The sequence below is a fragment of the Choloepus didactylus genome, chromosome 11 (assembly GCF_015220235.1).
Source record: "Choloepus didactylus isolate mChoDid1 chromosome 11, mChoDid1.pri, whole genome shotgun sequence".
Lineage (NCBI taxonomy): Eukaryota > Metazoa > Chordata > Mammalia > Pilosa > Megalonychidae > Choloepus > Choloepus didactylus.
In genome coordinates, this window is record NC_051317.1 from 30,984,157 (window position 1) to 31,003,444 (window position 19,288).

The following is a 19,288-nucleotide window of genomic DNA, read 5'->3' on the forward strand; positions in this document are numbered from 1 at the left end:
CAGAAAGCCTGGGGGAGGGAATCTGTCTATTCACTTCCTTTCTCCGCTCCACCATTTGGAAGCAGGTCAGCAACTTGGCGCTTTTTAGACTAAACGTGGTTGGACCTGGCAGGACAATGCTTTCAACCTGACTGTGGGTGAACACGGCCCAAACCTACTGGACCGTCCCTAAACTCCTGCTTCAGACCCCAGAGGGTGTCAGCTGCACCACGTACTGTCCAAAGCCTCCCTCTGTGTATTAGTTAGGGTTCTCCTTGGAAACAAAATCAATGAGAGATGTCTCTTATTATCAAATTGTAAAAGTGGCTCACGCAACTGCGGGAGCGCACGAGTCCAAATTCTGCAGAGCCGTCAACAAGCTGTCAACTCCAAGGAAGACGTCTGACGAACTCCTCGGGAAACGAACCGACAACTTTGACGAACTCCTCAGGAAACGAACTGGCAACTTCGACGAGCTCCCCAGGAAAAGCTTCACTGAGCAGCTGAAGAAGAAGTGAAGGTTCTCTAACCATCTGGCTTATAAGCCTCCAACTGATCACCCAGACCAAATCCAGCCAATTGCATTCTCTCATTGTGGAAGGCACGCCCCTTGATGACTCATCAGTCAGCCGCAGTCAATTAACTGATGATCCGACAAACCAGCCTGTTGGTTTATTAACCAGCCTCAAATAGCCTCACAGCAATCGTCAGGCCAGTGCCCGCTTGACCAGACAGCTGGGCCACCTAGCCAAGTTGACACATGAACCCAACCATCACACTCTGGGTTTGCCTGTGGTGTTTCAGTTCCTGGGGCTGCTGTAACAGAGGACTACGAACTGGGAGCTTAAAACAACAGACGTTTATTGTCTCAGAGTTCTGGAGGCTGTGAGTCCAAAATCAAGGTGTGGGCAGGGTCACGCTTTCTCTAAAATCTGTAGGGAAGAATCCATCCCCTGCCCCTCTCTTGGCTTCACCACTGATGCTTGGTGTTCCTGGGCTTTTAGAAGCATCATCACCCCGATCTCTGCCTCCATGTCCACATTTCTGTCTTTTCTCCATGTCTGTCTATCTAAATTTCCCTATTTTTGTAAGGACACCAGTCAAGTTTAAGGCCCATTCTACTCCAGTGTGACTTCATTTTAACTAATCACCTCTTCAGAGACCCTATTTCCTGTAAGGCTATCCTTACGGGAGTGGGGTTTAGGAAGTGAGCACTTCTTTTTGGGAACATAATTCGTTGTTCAAGGGGGGTGTCTAACAGCTTTTGAAGGGGGCTCCATTCAGAAGGTGCGAGGATTCAGGTAGCTGCCTGTACTTGTAACTATTTAGTTTCTTAGCTAAATTCTACTCAAATCCACTCAAATTGACTACTCAGTCCACGTGGTAAGTCCCATTCCCAGCTTTGGGACCAATCCTGTCCCCACGGCAAACTAAGAGCCCACTGAGGACTCTTTCCTTTGGGAGTCACAGTGCCTTTGTCTTCCCATGCTCCTCTGTAAAGCGGGGTTCGCTGAGCTCAGGGCCCCTCATCCTCAGCTTAGTTCCTCTACATGGAACGCAGGGAGAGTTGCTGACCTCACTGACACACAGAGTTCAGAGGAGGGGCTAATTATCACCTCAGGGAGCCCACCCATTCCTCTGGTTGGCTACACTGATACGACAACTAGGACAGTAGCCCTGGCTGATAACAGGTATCCCGGGGAGGGGCCCATAGATGACAGCCAACGACATGGGAAACTGGGAGCCTAGGGTTGCCTGCTGTTCCTGGTGTCTGCTGGAGCCCCCCAGAGTCTTCTTTGGATGGAGGTCTTTCACTCTGCCAAACAATAAAACAACCTACCTGCCAAAAGAAAGAAAACACTTTCCTCAGCCTTTGGATATAGGCTCTGCACTGGTGGTCTCCTTCAGTGTTTAGCCAGCCTTACTGTGAGTCTAAAGAACAGCACGAGGTGAAAGCACAGTGTCTTCTCAGTTCTTTTCTGAACATGTTCTTGTCCTGGGCATGCTTGTGTGGCCTTTATAATTCTCCCTTATACACAGACACTCCCAAATGGGCCCAATTCCCCTGGAAAATTCATAGTCTTTCCTCCTGGTCCCGGGTGCTACTGTATGCCTCAACCAGTAATCCTTTGCCCCAAGAAGCTGTGACTTGATTATGGTGCTTTAGCATCCCTGCCAGCTGCTTCTAAGTCCAGAGCAAATCCTGGAACCTGCAAGGCAGAAACCAGCATCCTGAATCAAGCTGCCACTGAAGGATTGGCCCAGACCTCCATACCCCCCATACATGGATAAGATTACTTTGCTCCTTCCAGAACCCGGGACCAGGGATCCACACCAGGAGTGTAGGATGGGGCTGTACCAAGCTGGGGAGAAGGTAGGAGAAGGACCAGTAAAGATGCCACAAAGTTTTCCTACCATTTTTTAATGCCTGTTTTTTTAATTAGGCCATTGTAAGTTTTCCCCATTATTAACATTTTGCATTCGTGAGATACTTTTGTTACAACTGATGAAACAATATTATAATTCCCCTATTAGCTGCTGACCACTGTTTACATTAGGGTTCCCTCTTTGTGTTGAAGAGTTCTATGGTTTTAAAACAATTTTATTCCAGTAACCTATATAAGTTGGCTGTTTCTTGATTCAGTGCTCTCCCAGTTGCTGCAACTATTTAACTGCTTTCTGAACTCTGAGGAAGCTGGTTCTGCCAAATTTTTGCTGGTTCTTTGATGTTGCTGGGGGGGAGTAGAACCGTCTTGCTGAGTTCACCTCTTCAGGAAATGTCCTTAGCTGCAGTGTCTTGTGCACACATGGGAGGATTCTTCAGGGTTTCTCACCCTCAGTGCTGTTGACATCTTGGGCCATATGATTCTCTGGTTTTGGGGGCTATTGAACATTTAGCAGCACCCCTGGCCTCTGTCCACTAGATGTCAGTAGCACCCCCCAGTTAAAATGGTCTCCAGACATTGCTCAGTGTGCCCTGGGGGCACATGGCCCCTCTGCCCTGTTGAGAACCAGTGGGATAGAGGAGGACAGTGGAACTGAAAGGGAAGGGATGGTTATGCTTAGAGCATAGAGATTGCTGTACTTGAAGGGCCTGAGTCTGGGCAACATTTGAAAACAGCCATTTCCTGCCTCCTCACCACACCAGCTAGGAGCCAACTTCAACATTTTGGCTCCACTAATGTTTAAATATGATATCTTGTTTTGGTTTAATTTTAATTTCCTTGATTATTAATTAGTGAGGCAGACTGACTTGTGTTACATTTCTTCTTCTGTTGGTTGTCTATTCAGATTCTTTGTCGATTTTTCTATTCTTTTTCTCATTGATGATCAGAGAACATTTCCAAAATATCTGACAATCAAAGGGCATCAGTACTTTTGAATCAGAATAGACACTTGCTGAATCAGGACTCACCAGCCCAAAATGTCAGCAGTGCCAGGGCAAGAAACCCCAACCCAGAGCATGAGCTAGACATTCATCATTATAAAATCAGGTGCAAGTCATTGTTCAGTTTTTACTTTGGAAAGTGCAATGGATGTTGAGCAGGTTGTTGGGCTCTGAGTATTGAGTTCAATTCAATTCAGTATCTCTTAATCTCTTGCTATGGATGAAGAACAGTTTCCACCTGATGTGTCCCCAGCCTGTTAGGAAAAGTCAGTGTAAATAACAAATTACGACTTGAGTGACGCCACGGCAGTGGCCGAGCAGCCCAGAGCAGGGGACGTTGTCTCGCGGGCATGGGGACGGATCCACTGGCATGGGACACGGGTGCTGACCTCTTGAGCCTTTTTTGAATTTCAGTTCTCTGAATGAAGATGTACATTATTTTAAAAGGATTTGCTTCAGCTTTTTATGTGTAAACAGTTACCTTGCAGCGGTCAGTTTGTTGAAAGTGAAAACAACAAATAACAGGATTAATAGCCAATGGCTATTTGTGTGTGTTGGCAGGAAGTGGGAGGAGAGACTCCAATTCTCTTTGGTCTCTTAGGTCATTGGAGGTGTGCAGACTGGGTTCTGTCTGGGGATTTTATCATGAGATGTGCTCTTATTTGTGCAGTAGAGCAGAGCAGCTGAAGGGAAAAAGCATTCTAGTTCATTCCTTTTTTTTTCCTTCTCACTGTGTTTGTAGCATATGAAATAAAAATGATTTTTTTGTTGACTTATACACTGCCCATGATTACAAGGAAAATGTACTTAGAGAATTTCATCCACATCCCCTAAGAAAATCACTGTGTTTGAGTGTGTGTGTGTGCATGTGTGTCACTGCCTGCAAAGATTAGGGACAATAAGTGAAATAAATGAAAATCTTCCTGTTGGAACTTCAAACAAGCCACAGTGAACTATATTTAATTAGAGGCCATGAGTAAGCAGCGTTTGGGTTTCACGAGGCTGACTGTGTACAGGAAGCAAACCTCAAGACAGCTGATTCAAGGATCAGTCACTCATTACTGATATTAGCTTAAACCTTTTTTTTCTGATTTTAAAGAAAACATTCATATCCATTATAGCACTTTCAGAAAATATAGAAAAATGTAAAGAAGAAGATAAAGATAATGTCGAGTTCCCACATCCGCAGATGACCACAGCTACTGAGTGCTCTATTTTAGGGCAGAGGTCAGCAAACTGCAGTCCGTTGGCCAAACTGCCTGTTTTTATACATAAAGTTTTATTAGAAAACAGCCAGGCTCATTCTTTTACACATTGTCTAAGGCTGCTTTTGTGCTATAGTGGCTGAGTAAAGTTGTGACAGAGATTTGTGTGGCCTGTAAGGCTCAAGATTTTCACTATTTGGCCCTTTAGAGAAAAGGTGTGCCAAGCCCTATTTATGGCAGTCTTTATCCAGTGTGCTTGTGTGCATGTGTGTGTGTGCACGCTCGCACGCATGTTTCAGACCCATTAAGTTGACGAGCTCAGCAGATCCTAGTGAGGGCACTACATGGGGAACAGGTCCTTGGGGGACAGAATGAGTTTGGCCTTTGGCCTTGGCCTCCCTGCTGTGAGGAGGTGCTGGGTGCTGGGCACGCATCACAGGGGGTCAGGGCTAGGGTGCTCTGGAGATCTGGGATTAAAGCTGTGGGCAGGGATGAGGGCGAACGTTCAGAGTGAAGGGGAAGGACCAAGGATGGGCTATGGAGAGTGGGATGGGGTGAGTTGGGGTCGCGCAGGAGGCAGGAGGGGGTGGCTGGAGAGGTGGGACGGCAGGAGTCAGCACGCCGGAAGGAGGGTGACCCCGCAGTGAAGGACGCTGCAGATACAGAGCCTAAAGGGGCAGCTGCCTTTGAAAATGGGCCGGTTCTCAGTGCCGCCTGCAGCCGCGCGCACCGCACAGGAGCACAGACGCCTTCCCAGGTGGGGGCGGTGGGGGGCACGGACGGGAGGCCGTGCGGAGGCTGCTGTGTCCCGAAAGGTGACAGGTGTCCACAGACGCCTAAAACCCCTCCTTGAAAAGAGTTCCTCCATTATGATACGTTCGCCCCGTTAATTATAAATGTTCCCGATTTGGTAGCATTATTTACTGGGATGTTCTCTATTCCCATCATTTAAAAATAGGTCCGAGGATAATCTTTCAGTGATTTGAAAAGTTTCTGAAGATAATTTAGGTAATACTGCATCATATCTATGAGAAATTTCCATATGGTGTTGTTCATCAATTTGTGTGTAGATCATATAGCCTAAATGTGCATAAAAACAAGATCTATGTTTTTAATTGCAATAAGGAATCATAGTCCCTAGGGAAGAAATCAAAATATCTCCTGGCAGAGCCCAGTGCCCAAGGCCCACAGGTGTCCCAGCAGAGCCCAGAGCCTGTACATGTCCCAGCAGAGCTGACAGGTGTCCCAGCAGAGCCCAGGACCTACAGGTGCCCCAATAGAGCTCGTAGGTGTCCCAGCAGAGCCCAGACTTCACCCCAGGTGAAGAACTCAGGTAGCCTGAGCCAGCCAGGAGGTGAGCCATGTCCAGCCAGGTGTCCTCTTTGTGGAAGCTGTGCCCACTTGCACTACCCTGTGTGTGTGGGGGGGGAGGGGGGAGGCTCTGTTAGAGAGGTCAGAACATAAACGTGACCAAGGTAAGGACACTATTTGAATTTGATGGAATATTTACCCCAAATTAGCCTGTTTGAAACTGGAAGTGATGGAAAAATGCACGGATCCAACTGATTTCATCAGCTTAGGCTAAATTAGTCATAAGAGGGAATGGGGTTTCTCAAAAAGAGACAGGTGCCATGATGGGAATAAGGGGCATTTTAGTTTGCACATAAATGGCTCCTGCCCATCCCACCATGGCCCCTGCACTATTTTGGGGCCAGCTTTCCCGAGAAGCTGCAGGATTCTCCCTAGCCTTGCCATGGATGGCTCCCCCGGAGCTGTGATTGCACCCCAGGGCAGCTGCAGAGTGTGCTTAGAGCATCCCTGGATGCTGTCGCTAGCACAGTTTCAGCCTCAAAGATGAGCCGAGTGGGCTCTGTAAGCACAGGTCAGTGCCCCCCATTAGCAATTCCAGTTTACAAAACCGTGTCCAGGCTCATGAGCTGAAGCCTGCCCCAGGGAGCTGGTGAGCAGCTGAGGTGGCGGCGTGCGCATCGGGAGTGCAAGGCCGGGGCCGTGCCCATCTGACTGCAGCTGTCTCAGCATGTTGAACATGTTTTGATCACCCAGATCTGGGTGGTGTTGTGGCAAGGACTGGATCCCAAGTGCCCTGTGGATAAGACAGCAGTGATTGTCTCACTGGGGAAGAGAAAATGGATGTCTCAGCAAACCAATCTGGGCAATGTTGGTTCTTGAAGAGGCTACCTGTCAGGGATGTGCGTCCTGGATGTGGCTTCCAGAGGGAGAGGTGCATGATGGAAGTCAGAGGATCCAGTCGGGATGCAGGACGTTTGAAGGGAGTCTGAAGGCAGAATAGGAGATAGGGATGCTGTGGGGTTCAGGGCTGGGGGGAGGTAGGTGGTTTGACTTGGAGAAGATCCAAGAGGGCAGAATCCAGGGGTTTCAAAGAGATGGCGCAAAGTCCCCCTCCCTCTAGACCTCATCTTTCCTCAATTTGACCCTCGGGTCCAGTCAAAGGCAGCTTGTGCTTCACTCTGGTTTCCTTGGTTCTTGAATAAGCAGGTGCCACTCTTCTGGACTTCACATACTTCTTTGTTTCAAGTTGAAATTCGTATTCTTGAAATTACCTGACAATCAACTTCATGATGTCCCTGAAATCAGATTATAGAAGTGGGAGCAAATGACAATCAGCTGTTTGGGGAAGAGTTTCTTCTGGCAGGCTCTTTTATGAGAAAGGGAAAAATTATTTCAGACTTCTCCCCCAGCAAACTTGCCTTATATCCCCTTGGCCAGAACTGGTCACCTGTTTCTGGCTTGTCCAGGGAAGATCCCACATTCTCTGGCATCGAGCTTCCCCTGATAGTGGAACCAAAAGGGTTCAGTTGATAGAGGGAGGTGGAGATAGAGGGTATGTCTCCAGCTCTTTCCATGTTTTTCAAGCCACCAACATGATACAGTCACAGCAGAGACAGCTGGCATCCACAGCAATGAACATGGACATTAGTTTCCAGGTCATTATGCTGCTCCTCATGATGAAAATGCTTGCAGTTCTCAAACTGTAAACAAGATGCCTTAGGACAACATGTTGGTAAGAAATCAGGTGCCAGGATGAGTACCAATCAAAGCTGAGCACCATGACATGAATGTGCAGTTTACATGTTACTGTTAAAAACAGATTCATTGTGGATGTGCAGGTTTAGGGGTTGAGGTTCTCCTGGGTTGAGTCAAGCTGTACGATGAGGTCGATGGTTGTTTGCCCAGCAGGAGGAAATTAGGCGCAATCTTCCAGCTTTTGGCAAAGTGGAATCATGTTGAGTTTGTGGGCCAGCTGAGATCCTTGTCTCACCTGTCAGTGTCTGTTTACAACTGTCATACCATGTTGGACAAAAATGAATTAAAGGCTGGGTTGGAGTGTAAGGCGCAGGGGTTGGCCCAAATCAGAGAGCAAACGAAGTGAAAAGAAGAAAGAAAGAAAAAAAGGAAACCGATCAGAAGAAGGAAGCAGTTGCTCCTGTGCAAGAAGAATCAGGTCTTATAAAAAAAAGAAGAGATGCTGAAGCATTGCCTGAAAGCATGGGGCTAACCCCAGAATCCCGCATTGTCCCTTGCCCTGTGTCTCCACCCTCCAAATCTGTGAGCACATCAAGCGAAGCTGGAAGTCAAGACTCTGAAGATGACACCATGGGATCTAGACAAGGACCAATTAAACTTGGAATGGCTAAAATTACACAAGTTGACTTTCCTCCTTGAGAAATTGTCACATACACAAAGGAAACACAGACTCCACTTATGGCTCAACCCAAAGATGAAGAGGGAGAAGATGATGTAGTAACTCCTAAACCACCTATTGAGCCTGAAGGAGAAAACCTTTTAAAGACAGATAAAGAAAATGATAGTAAAGTTCCCCTTCATGAGCTCACTGAAGAAGGAAAGCATCAAACCTTGCACTGTAAGGAATTTTTACGTTTCTCTGACCACTATACGAGCATTACAGAAAGGGCTCTTTCTGAGCAGATTAACATCTTTGACTACAGCGGGAGAGATTTGGAAGACAAAGGAGAGGAAATTCAAACAGGAGCTAAACTATCATGAAATTGCAATTTTTTTTGATGAACGTTGGTCAAAGCATCGTGTTATTCGTTGTTGGGATTGGTCATCTCAGTAAGAGCTGCTTGTAGCTTCCTATGAAGATGCCTCTCGCCAGCCTGATGGCGGGGCCTTTGTATGGAATATGAAATACAAAAACACTACCCCAGAGTATGTGTTTCACTGCCAGTCAGCTGTGATGCCTGCACATTTGCAAAATTTCATCCAAATCTGGTTGATTGTGGTACATATTCTGGCCAAATCATGCTTTGGGATAACTGTAGCAAAGAAGGAACTCCAGTGCAAAGAACTCCACCGTCAGCTGCTGCACACACACACCTGTATATTGTGTAAATGCAGTTGGAGCACACAATGCTCACAATCAGATTTGCATCTCTACTGATGGGAAAGTTTGTTCACGGAGTCTGAACATGCTTTCTCATCCGCAGGATAGCGTGGAGTTAGCTCAGGAACAGTCAAATGCAGTCGCGGTGGCATCTGTCCTTCCCTGCTGGAGATGCCAACAACCTTGCCGTTGGGAGTGAAGAAGGCTCTGGGCACACAGCAGGCCGCCACGGCAGCAGAGCTGGAATCAGTCACTGGGTCCACTGTCACACGGCTGTTGGAGCAGTAGACTTCTCACGTCTGGTTTTCACCTCATTATTTGACTGGACAGTAAAACTTTGGACAACTAAGAATAATAAGCCACTGTGCTCATTTGACGATAACTCACTGTGTTCATGATGCTCCGTGGCCATCCACCCTGCCATGTGTGGGCTTATTTCCCTGTTGGATGGCTGGGGAGACTGGATTTGGGGAACCTCGGTAACAACACAGAAGTGCCAACTGCCAGCCTTCCCGTGGAGGGTCATCCTGCTCTCTTCCACTCTGGAAGAGAGATTGTCGGGGGTGAGTGTGCAGGACAGATTGTCATATATGATATGGGAGAGCAGGCTGCTGTTTCCCACCATGATGAATGGGCACGGTTTGGCCGAACTCTTGCAGAAATGAGTGCAAACTGGGCTGAAGCAGGGGAGGACACGGCTGCTGGAACATACCTGCCTCGTTCTGAAGTGGGATGTGTAGCCTTCCTGGATTGGAGGCAGACTCTAAGCAGATCCTGAGACTGTTTGCATGCTTCTGTCTGAATGAGAATTAAAAGGATGGATCACACTGTGGATTTAATGCAGCAAGCCTTACCCAATGCCCCCTTTTTATATAACATACATCTTGATTTGGACTTGTGTCACTTTTGATACAGCTGACTGACTTTACAGAATGCAGCCTTTTCTGAATTCTTATACACAGGTGTATATTTGGTATTAGCTATTCTTTTGAGTTATTTTCAACTTACAACACTATGTACAGTTATTTCTGAGGCACAGATTGTATAAGTTCTACATATTCTTAAACAACAATTCCCTCATATATTGATAATATTCTCACTGACCAAAAAATGTAGGAACATTGTTTATTTTTGGCCAAATCATATACACATCTATCCAAATTCCATTCTAATATCCTTTTCTTCCTTGTAAGTCATGTGGTTGCTATCTATAAATAAAAACAAATATGCATTTAATTTTTCAAATTTTCATTTTGATTTACTCCTTGCAATTTGAATTTATCTGTCTCTTTTTAAAAATGTCCCCTTTTTTCATCTCCTTCTTTAAGCTCAGCCACCTCAGATCCTGTAAACTCTGTGCCTTCAATACACTGCACAGGATATATTGTAAATCTCCTGATACATTATAAACTGATATTTAGGTAATTTGTCAGTTAAAAAATAATTCCCCTATGTGGACTTTCACTTTACTACCTTATTTTCTTTCTGTCTAAAATATATTTATTTTAAAGAATAAATAGAAAACTGCCAATTGTTTTCACTGATTGAGATGACTATGTACGTGAGCCCTCTGAGCATAAAACCTCCTCTGAGAGAAACTGATTTCATGTTTGCAGTAGCCACGAAGGAAAAATGGTCAGATGAACCCACACTGTATCACTGAATCAACTCTACATCTTGAGATTTGAACATTGTTACCACAATCTTGTCTACAAATCTGAAAGGTAAGTGGCAGGTATCCAAGAATTAGTGTTGAGATCAACCTCTTTCTGAATTAGAGGAAAGGGCTGTGATCAGATTTTGATTTTATCACTTCAAGTTTGTCCATTTCCTTGATGTCAACGTTTTGTCCTAAAGTTTGTACAGAACAGGAACAAGGGATGAAGATTAGAAATAGGAATTTGAACATTGCTGTTTTGTTCTAACAAACATTTGATGGAATGGGGAGAAATTCAAAATAATACTAAAACCTCTTCCTTTTGACTATTGTATAATGTAAGGAATAATTGACAAGGAGTTCTAGTTCTAGTTCTAGCTCTGGCACTTGTGAGAAGTGGGATTCTAGCCGAGTGTTTCCATCTGTGCCTTGTTCTCCTTATCTAGGAATTAAGTTTGGATCAGATGACTTCGAAGTTTCTTTCCTGCTCTAAAATTATTATTAATTCTAATTACTTAAGGCAATTTTCCACTCTTGTATAGTCAATTTTCATAAATCGACACCCCATAATTGTGTATTATATGCCAAAGATAAACTTAATGTCAGCATGCACATATCTCCAGTTATCTCATGGTAGCAATGTCTGTGAGTTAAAAGTGCAATTTCAGCAGGGTCACGCTGTCCTCGTATAGAAAAGTTCATGTCCTCATTGTAATATTTTATTGTATTTTGCTCTCAGTTTGTAAAAGTGAGCAGAAAAAGGAAAAACATAAGTGTTAAAACATAATTGTGACATCTGTTCCTGAATTGTAACGGCTATCTCCAGATTCCGAGATGATGATCCCTTTGTGTATAACCTGATTGAACTCTGGAACTTTGGGCATCTGTGTGACACCTGAAACTCAGGGCTAGAGCTCGGCAGATATGAATGTCAGTATTAGTGCATACAGCAACTGTTAAAAAAGCTGAAAAAGAGTCCAGACTTCAATTAGATATATGAATGAAGCAGATGTGGTTAAGACTAGGGCAAATCAGGCCAAAGGGTATAGGATGATACTGACTGTGTTTTGAAACTTCAAATTTCACATGAGGCCAAGGGAAGAGATGTTTAGTTGGTGCAAGATCTATATTTCCTAAACAATTTAACTTGCACAGTTTGTTCAAGTACCATAATTACATGGAACTTTGAATAGGAAGTGTGACCTGGTAGGTTTGTATAGTTTAGAGTGAAATAGTGACACATCCCAAAATAATTTGGACAGAGAATAAAAATATATATGCAGGGCCCCCTGAGGAGCTGGGGGGAATTGCAGAGGTGTTGGGCTTCCTCACCTGGATTGTTGCTGATGTTCTCACAAACATTGAGGACTGGTGGTTTGATGTGCTTAGCACTCTATCATGGGACTTGCCCTTATGAAGATTTTTACCGCAAAGGAGAGGCTAAACCTGCTTGTAATTGTGTCTAAGAGCCCCCCTGAGTGCTTCTTTGTTGCTCAGATGTGGTCTTCTCTCTCTAACTAAGCCAACTCGGCAGGTGAACTCACTGCGCTCCCCCCTACATGGGACCTGACTCCCAGAGGTATAAATCTCCCTGGCAACGGGAGATATGACTCCCGGGGATGAATCTGGACCTGGCATCGTGGGATACAGAACATCTTCTTGACCAAAAGGGGGAGGCGAAATGAAACAAAATAAAGCTTCAGTGGCTGAGAGATTTCACACAGAGCCAAGAGGTCACTCTGGTGGACATTCTTATGCACTACATAGATAACCCTTTTTAGGTTTTAATGTATTGGAATAGCTAGAAGTAAATACCTGAAACTATCAAACCACAACCCAGTAGCCTTGACTCTTGAAGATGATTATGTAACAATGTAGCTTACAAGGGGTGGCAGTGTGATTATGAAAGCCTTGTGGATCATACTCTCTTTATCCAGTGTACGGATGGATGAGTAGAAAAATGGGGACAAAAACTAAATGAAAAATAGGGTGGGCAGGGTGATATGGGTGTTCTTCTTTACTTTTATTTTTTATTTGTATTTTTAGTTTTTCTGGTACAAGGAAAATGTTCAAAAATAGATTGGGGTGATGAATGAACAACTATATGATGGTACTGTGAACAGCTGATTGTACACCATGGATGATTGTATGGTACATGAATGTATCTCAATAAAACTGAATTAAAAATACATAATTGTGACTAAGGCAGAAACCAAGAGATACGATAAATCAGATGCTTTTTGGAATCAAGTTGTGTTTGATTGTGAAAGAAAAGAATAAAATTCTGCTTTTTATTCTTTATTTTTAAAAATAGATTTATTATGGAATTCCTCCTTTGAGAGAACTATCTACTTCAGTGCCCTGTCTCTCCCTGAGTTGTCCTTCAGAATGAGGGGTAAACAGTATGCACTGTAAGTTAACTATTTTGATTGATTTCAACATGCAACCATGCACTTTTGCTGCATGGACTGGGAGCGGTGGGTTGTAAAAATTGAAGTCCCCAGTTTGTGCTAATAATGCCACCATCCTTAAAATTGGCAATTCACCTTTGAGTCACATCAGAAAACAGGCCTACACACACTATCTTGCTGCCTTCGTTTTTTTTTTTTAATATTCATTTTATTGAGATATATTCACATACCACACAGTCATACAAAACAAATCGTACATTCGATTGTTCACAGTACCATTACATAGTTGTACATTCATCACCAAAATCAATCCCTGACACCTTCATTACCACACACACAAAAATAACAAGAATAATAATTACAGTGAAAAAGAACAATTAAAGTAAAAAAGAACACCGGGTACCTTTGTCTGTCTGTCTGTCTGTCTGTCTGTCTGCTTCCTTCCCCTATTTTTCTACTCATCCATCCATACACTAGACAAAGGGGAGTGTGGTCCTTATGGCTTTCCTGATCCCACTGTCACCCTCATAAGCTACATTTTTATACAATTGTCTTCAAGATTCATGGGTTCTGGGTTGTAGTTTGATAGTTTCAGGTCTTTACTGCTAGCTATTCCAATTCATTGGAACCTAAAAAGGGTTGTCTAAATTGTGCGTTAAGAGTGCCCACCAGAGTGACCTCTCAGCTCCTTTTGGAATCTCTCTGCCACTGAAGCTTATTTCATTTCCTTTCACATCCCCCTTTTGGTCAAGAAGATGTTCTCCGTCCCACGATGCTGGGTCTACATTCCTCCCCGGGAGTTATATTCCACGTTGCCAGGGAGATTCACTCCCCTGGGTGTCTGATCCCATGTAGGGGGAGGGCAGTGAGTTCACCTGCCAAGTTTGCTTAGCTAGAGAGAGAGGGCCACATCTGTTGCTGCCTTCTTATACACACATCGTTTCCTCTCCTCTCTGTCTTGCTCTAATGTAGGGCCGCCTTCCTTCTTTCAGCCTCCCATCTCTTCTCCCAGTAACATGTTCTTCAAATGGCCACCAGGTGAATTTGGGCCCACAACCGCACACTTCCACATTCTGGGCTCCTCCAGCTCTCCGTTCCTTGCACAGCAGCTAGCATCTGGCCCCACCCCACTGTCCAGCACACCCCAACCACACCATGCATGTACCCCATGGCCACATCTCTCTGAAGAGCTCAGCAGTCTCCATGACGTCCTTCCTCCAAACCTCTGCTGGTTATTTCACATCCTCTTTCTGGCTTTCCCCCTTTTCCAGACTCCTGTTTCTCCTTTATCCTCTCAGCACAAACTATGTCAAGGGCTTTGTCTTAGGGTAAGAAATGGCTCCCCATAAGATAGGTACATGTCCTAATAACTGGAAGCTGTGAACATTATTTGGAGCATTATTTGGGAAAATGGACTTCACAGACAGGATTAGGTTAAGGATCTTGAGATCAGGCGATTATACTGGATCCCTGGGGTGGGCCCTAAATGCAATCACAAGTGTCTTTATAAGAGACAGAAGAGGAGAGAAGATGCAGAGACAGAGAAGAGAAGATGGAGGCAGAGACTGGAGTGATGTGGCCACCAGCCAAGGAGAGCTGGAGGAGGCCAGGGAAACTTCTTCCCAGAGGCTTTGGAAGACCACACCTCTGCCAACACCTTGCTTTCAGACCTCTGACCTCCAGAACTGTGGAGCAATACATTTCTGCTGTTTACAGCCACCCAGTCTGTGGTAATTTGTTTCAGCAGCAATAGGAAAATACAACTTAATCCTTGTATTTCCTCTATATAAATAAATACTGATATTATACCCATTTTATGGATGAGAAAACTGAGGCAGCAGGAAATTCAGTAACTTGTGCAAAATTGCAGAGCTGGTAGAGGTCAAACCGGGATTTGAAGCAGGGCAGCTTTTCTCCCCTGTCCCCTCAACCCCTGTTTATTTGTTTGTTTAAATACCATTAATGAGCATCAGCTATGTGCTAGAAAATGTGCTAAGGATTGCAGGTGTCATTGGATGTTAAACTCCTACATTGCTTTGGAGTCTTCCAAGATTTTGTTGATTCCCTAGATGGAAATGATTGTGTTTCTCTCATTAGAACACCCATGATGTGTTATCTGTATCCCTATGATGGCACTTAGCATTTTCTACTTTGTATTAGTTATTTATGTATTCATCTGATTCCATCCCAACACTGAGCACTCAAAATTCGTGACCATCATCTTCAGGTGGGTCTCCAGTGTGGTCCAACACTCCTCCTACATTTATCCAGTCCATTTACTCTCCTAATCTCAGCAATGACTGTTTCAAGCCTTCCCCCTGAACCTCCACACCCCAACTTCTTTCCTCATTTCCTGATAGCTTTGTTAGGAAGGAAGAAGAATTCAGAGGAGAATTCCCACAGGCTCCCATGGCCAAGGGCACTGGTCCCCTGTGGGGTGACTCAACCCTTCCCTTCTTTATCAGGGAAGCACTGTCTCCCACCTGCAATGGTCCTTCATTCTCCCACATCATTTCCCCCCTCTCTTCTGGCTCCTTTCCCGTGGTGCACACACTTGCTGTAATATCTTTTATTATAAAACCAACAACCCTTCAACCTCCATCTGTAGGCTTGGTCCTGCTTTTTCTGCCATCTTTGCAGCAAAATTCTTTAAGAGTTGTTCACACTCACTGCCTCTCCTTCTTCTCTCATTCTCCATTCATGATCCCACCATCATCTCCTCAGGTTTGGGGTGGTGGTGGTGATGAAAGGCTGCTTGGAGTTGGTTCTAAAAAATAAGAGGAGGGAGGACTTAATTTGAGATGTCAAGTATGGATGACACTTTTAGGAGGAAATAGGATGGTTGCTGGGGGAGAAGAGAAGGTGTCAACAGAGGATATTTCAAAAAGAAAATTATGGGTTGAATTGTGTCCTCCCAAAAGACATGTTCAAGTGCCAACCCCCACTCTGTGAATATGACCTTATTTGGAAATAGGGTCTTCAAAGATTATTAAAGTGAGGCCAAAATGGGTTAGGGTGGGCCCTAATCCAATATGACTGGTGTCCTTATGAAAAGGGGAGAAGACACACAAGGGAGAAGTTCATGTGAAATGGAGACATGAAAGAAGAGCATGTGGAGACAGAGGCAGCAATGCATCCAAGGAACTCCAAGGATTGCAGAAAACTCCAGAAGCCAGAATAAGCTAGGAAGGATTCTCCCCTACAGGTTCAGAGGGAACATAGCCCTACTATCACCTTAGTTTTGGACCTCTAGCCTCCAGAATTGCAGGGAAAAAAGTTTCTGTTGTTTCATGCCGCCTAGTTTGTGGTATTTTGTAATGGCAGTCCTAGGAAACTATCTTGAGTTAAGAGTATATTCGCATGCTAGGGTGTCATCTGGCAGGGAGGGAAAAACCATGATGCAGGAGATGGGGGAGAATTGCTGGAGCAATGTCATTGAACAAGTTACTGGGGATGGGATCCCATGCCCAGTGGAGAGACTGGCCTTGGCTACAGGCATGAAGAGTTGGTGTGCTGTTGTGGCGGCTTGGAGCTATGTACCCCAGAAAAACATGTTCTTAATCTTAATCCACTCCTGTGGGCGTGAACTCATTGTAAATAGGACTTTTGATGAGGTTGCTTCAGTTGAGTAGAGTCCAACTGAATCAGGATGGGTGTTAATCCTATTATTGGAGGCTTTGTAGAGAAGGCCACAGGGAGAGAAGCCCCGGAAGCTGGAAGTCATATGGAACTTGGAAGAGAAAGGAGACAACATCACATGCAGTACCATGTGACAGAAAAGCCAGAACCTCAAAGATTGCCGGCCAGCCAGAAGATACTGATCACGGGAACAAGCAAGCCTTCTAGCTTCTGACACCATGAGCCCATACATTCCTGTTGTTAAGGCAATCCATCATATGACATTTGTTTTAGCAGCTTGGGAACTAAAATGTTGGTTATGGTAATGGGGAAGGGAGTGAGGACAATGGGCACCAATACAGGGAGGTGAGTTGAAGTGGTCATGGAGCTTCTGGAGATTTTCTTTTTATTATGAATTGAAATAGGAAGCAAGATTATCAGCTAAGAGTGAGGAAACCGGGGGAGGTGTCCCAGCTCGGAGGAGAGAAAAGGAGGAAGTCATTTATCTTGGGCTTACTACACAGGAAGCACAGTTTTTGGTTTTGATGCTACAGCAGGAATAACACACACAAAACCTGCCCTCAGGGAGCTTACTTTCCAGAGGGAGACAAACAACAGAAATAAACAAGCAAGTAGAAGGCAATAAGTGCCTTGGAGAAAAATCGTGATGGGTGGAGAGGGCTTGCCAGGCACTAGTGTTGGGCCGTCCTGGTGTCCAGTCTGGGAACTGCAGTGTCCTAAAGGCCCGCTCGGGGTTAGCTCAGGATTAAGGTCATGAATCTACAGTGAGGCCAGCTGGCAGGTCGTGCATTTTCCCCACCACGTTCAGCTACCTGAGTGTAGGTATGGAGTAGGATGAATTGTGTTGAACTCTGTTTGGGGTTTTGTAACTCTGATAAAGTGAGAGAGCCTCCATGGAGTGAAAATTGGAGCATGGCGTTGAAGCTGGGTAAGGAGGAAGCGAGGACTGGAGGGGGTGAGGGGGCTGAGTGCAGGAGGCAGAGAAACACAGAGAGCCGAAAGGCTGGAGGTAGTCCTCAGAGAGAAGGAGGCTTGTAAACAAGATCAGGAGGGCGATGCAGTCATGACTTACAACAAGTACTCGGGAGTGGAGGCTGAGATGGTGGGGGCGTGGTAAAGTCTTTGGACCAGATTTAGTCTTTTCCTTAGCACTATCCCATAGTATGTGTTGGGAATACTCATCCCCCTTCCTTTGTTTCTTCTGGGAGAAGCTTCCATTAGTGAGTACTTCCTGTTTTCTCCCCAGACAAGAGGAAGACTTCATTGAACTTGGCAAAAGGGATCAAGCCTGTATGCGTCAATTCTTGGCACTTCATTTTCTCTCTCTCTGGGATCTGTAGAAAAGGTGCACACTTACCTGCTCACTCTTCTTTGGGATAAAGGTTGGGCATGTGCTTCTTGGGGAGCACACACCCTGTGAGCGTGCCACATGCCTTGTTGGCCAGTCTGTTCTCCAGGTGAGAAAACCGAAGATGGCGCCATGACGGTACAACCCCTTCCTGGGGGTGGTGGAAACAGCCCAGGTGCTGCCTCCCTTTAATTTTGGCTGCAGTCCGGTCTTTGGGTGTTACTCTCCAGTCTGGGGATTCTGTGGGTCGCGAGGAGCAGCACGTGAAACATCCGGGAAGGAGCTTTGCCTCTTCTAAGCGAGCTGAGATTTTGGCTAAATTTATCCTGAATTTCCTGCAGTGCCAGATCCATTTTGACTCTGAACTTTAAGAAAACGGCTCTGTGGGTTATGCAACTGGCACCACACTGAACAGAAGTTGGAAGAAAGTGACAGGAAATCTCGTAAAAAGGGTGGAAGAGAGTCTTTTATTCCTGCTCCGAGGTAGGTGGCGTTGGCAGATGGCTGGGCCAGGTGTGAGGAGTGGGTCGTGGGTCACGGGGGCCCCTCATCCTCACCACAACTCTCTTTCAGGCAGGACCCCACCCACCAGACCTCCCCACCTTCCCCACATGCCCTCCCGGGCCCATTCCTTCAGGGCTGTGCGAGGGGCAGGGCAGGTGGATTTGAGGCCAATTGCAGGGAAGGTGTGGGAGCGGAAATGGTTTGATGCAGGCAAGTTTCAACACTGGCTGCTCATTAAACTCACCTGGGGAGCTGGTAAAAATACTGAGGCTGGATCCTCATTAGGGATTAGGGTTTAAATAGCTTTGGTGGAGCCTGGAAATCAGCATTGTTCTATTATGTTTCCAGCATGCTGTTTAGTGATCTGATGATTTTTCTGTGCACCTTGTTTCTCTGTGAAAAAGAAGGGCTGTGCTTAGATGCTGTTTGATAGCCTGAAATACTATTAAGTGTTTTCAGCTTTTTGTTTATTATCAAGAAAATTCACATGGTGAACTCGGATTGTGGCACTAATTCTTTCTCTTCAGCCGTATCCGTCATCACTGGTAAATCTTACATTTAAATTGAGCAGGTGCTGTTTGTTCCTTGGTTGTTCTGAATGATCAGGTCTCCTGACCTTTGGATGGGTTATTTCCTGAGCATTTTGACTTACTAGACTTCTGAATTTTAAAGGTGACTTGCAGGAGCTCTCTTGTTGAAGTGGACTATCACCGAAATAGTACTATGCTGGCACTGTTTAAATCCTCAAAGCATATACCCACACCCATATA

At 45.2% G+C, this 19,288-nt stretch overlaps 1 pseudogene; it reads left to right on the top strand.

The window, feature by feature from the left end:
- The first annotated feature begins 8,758 nt into the window (after positions 1-8,758).
- Positions 8,759-9,737, top strand: LOC119505980 (annotated as a pseudogene).
- Positions 9,738-19,288: the final 9,551 nt, after the last annotated feature.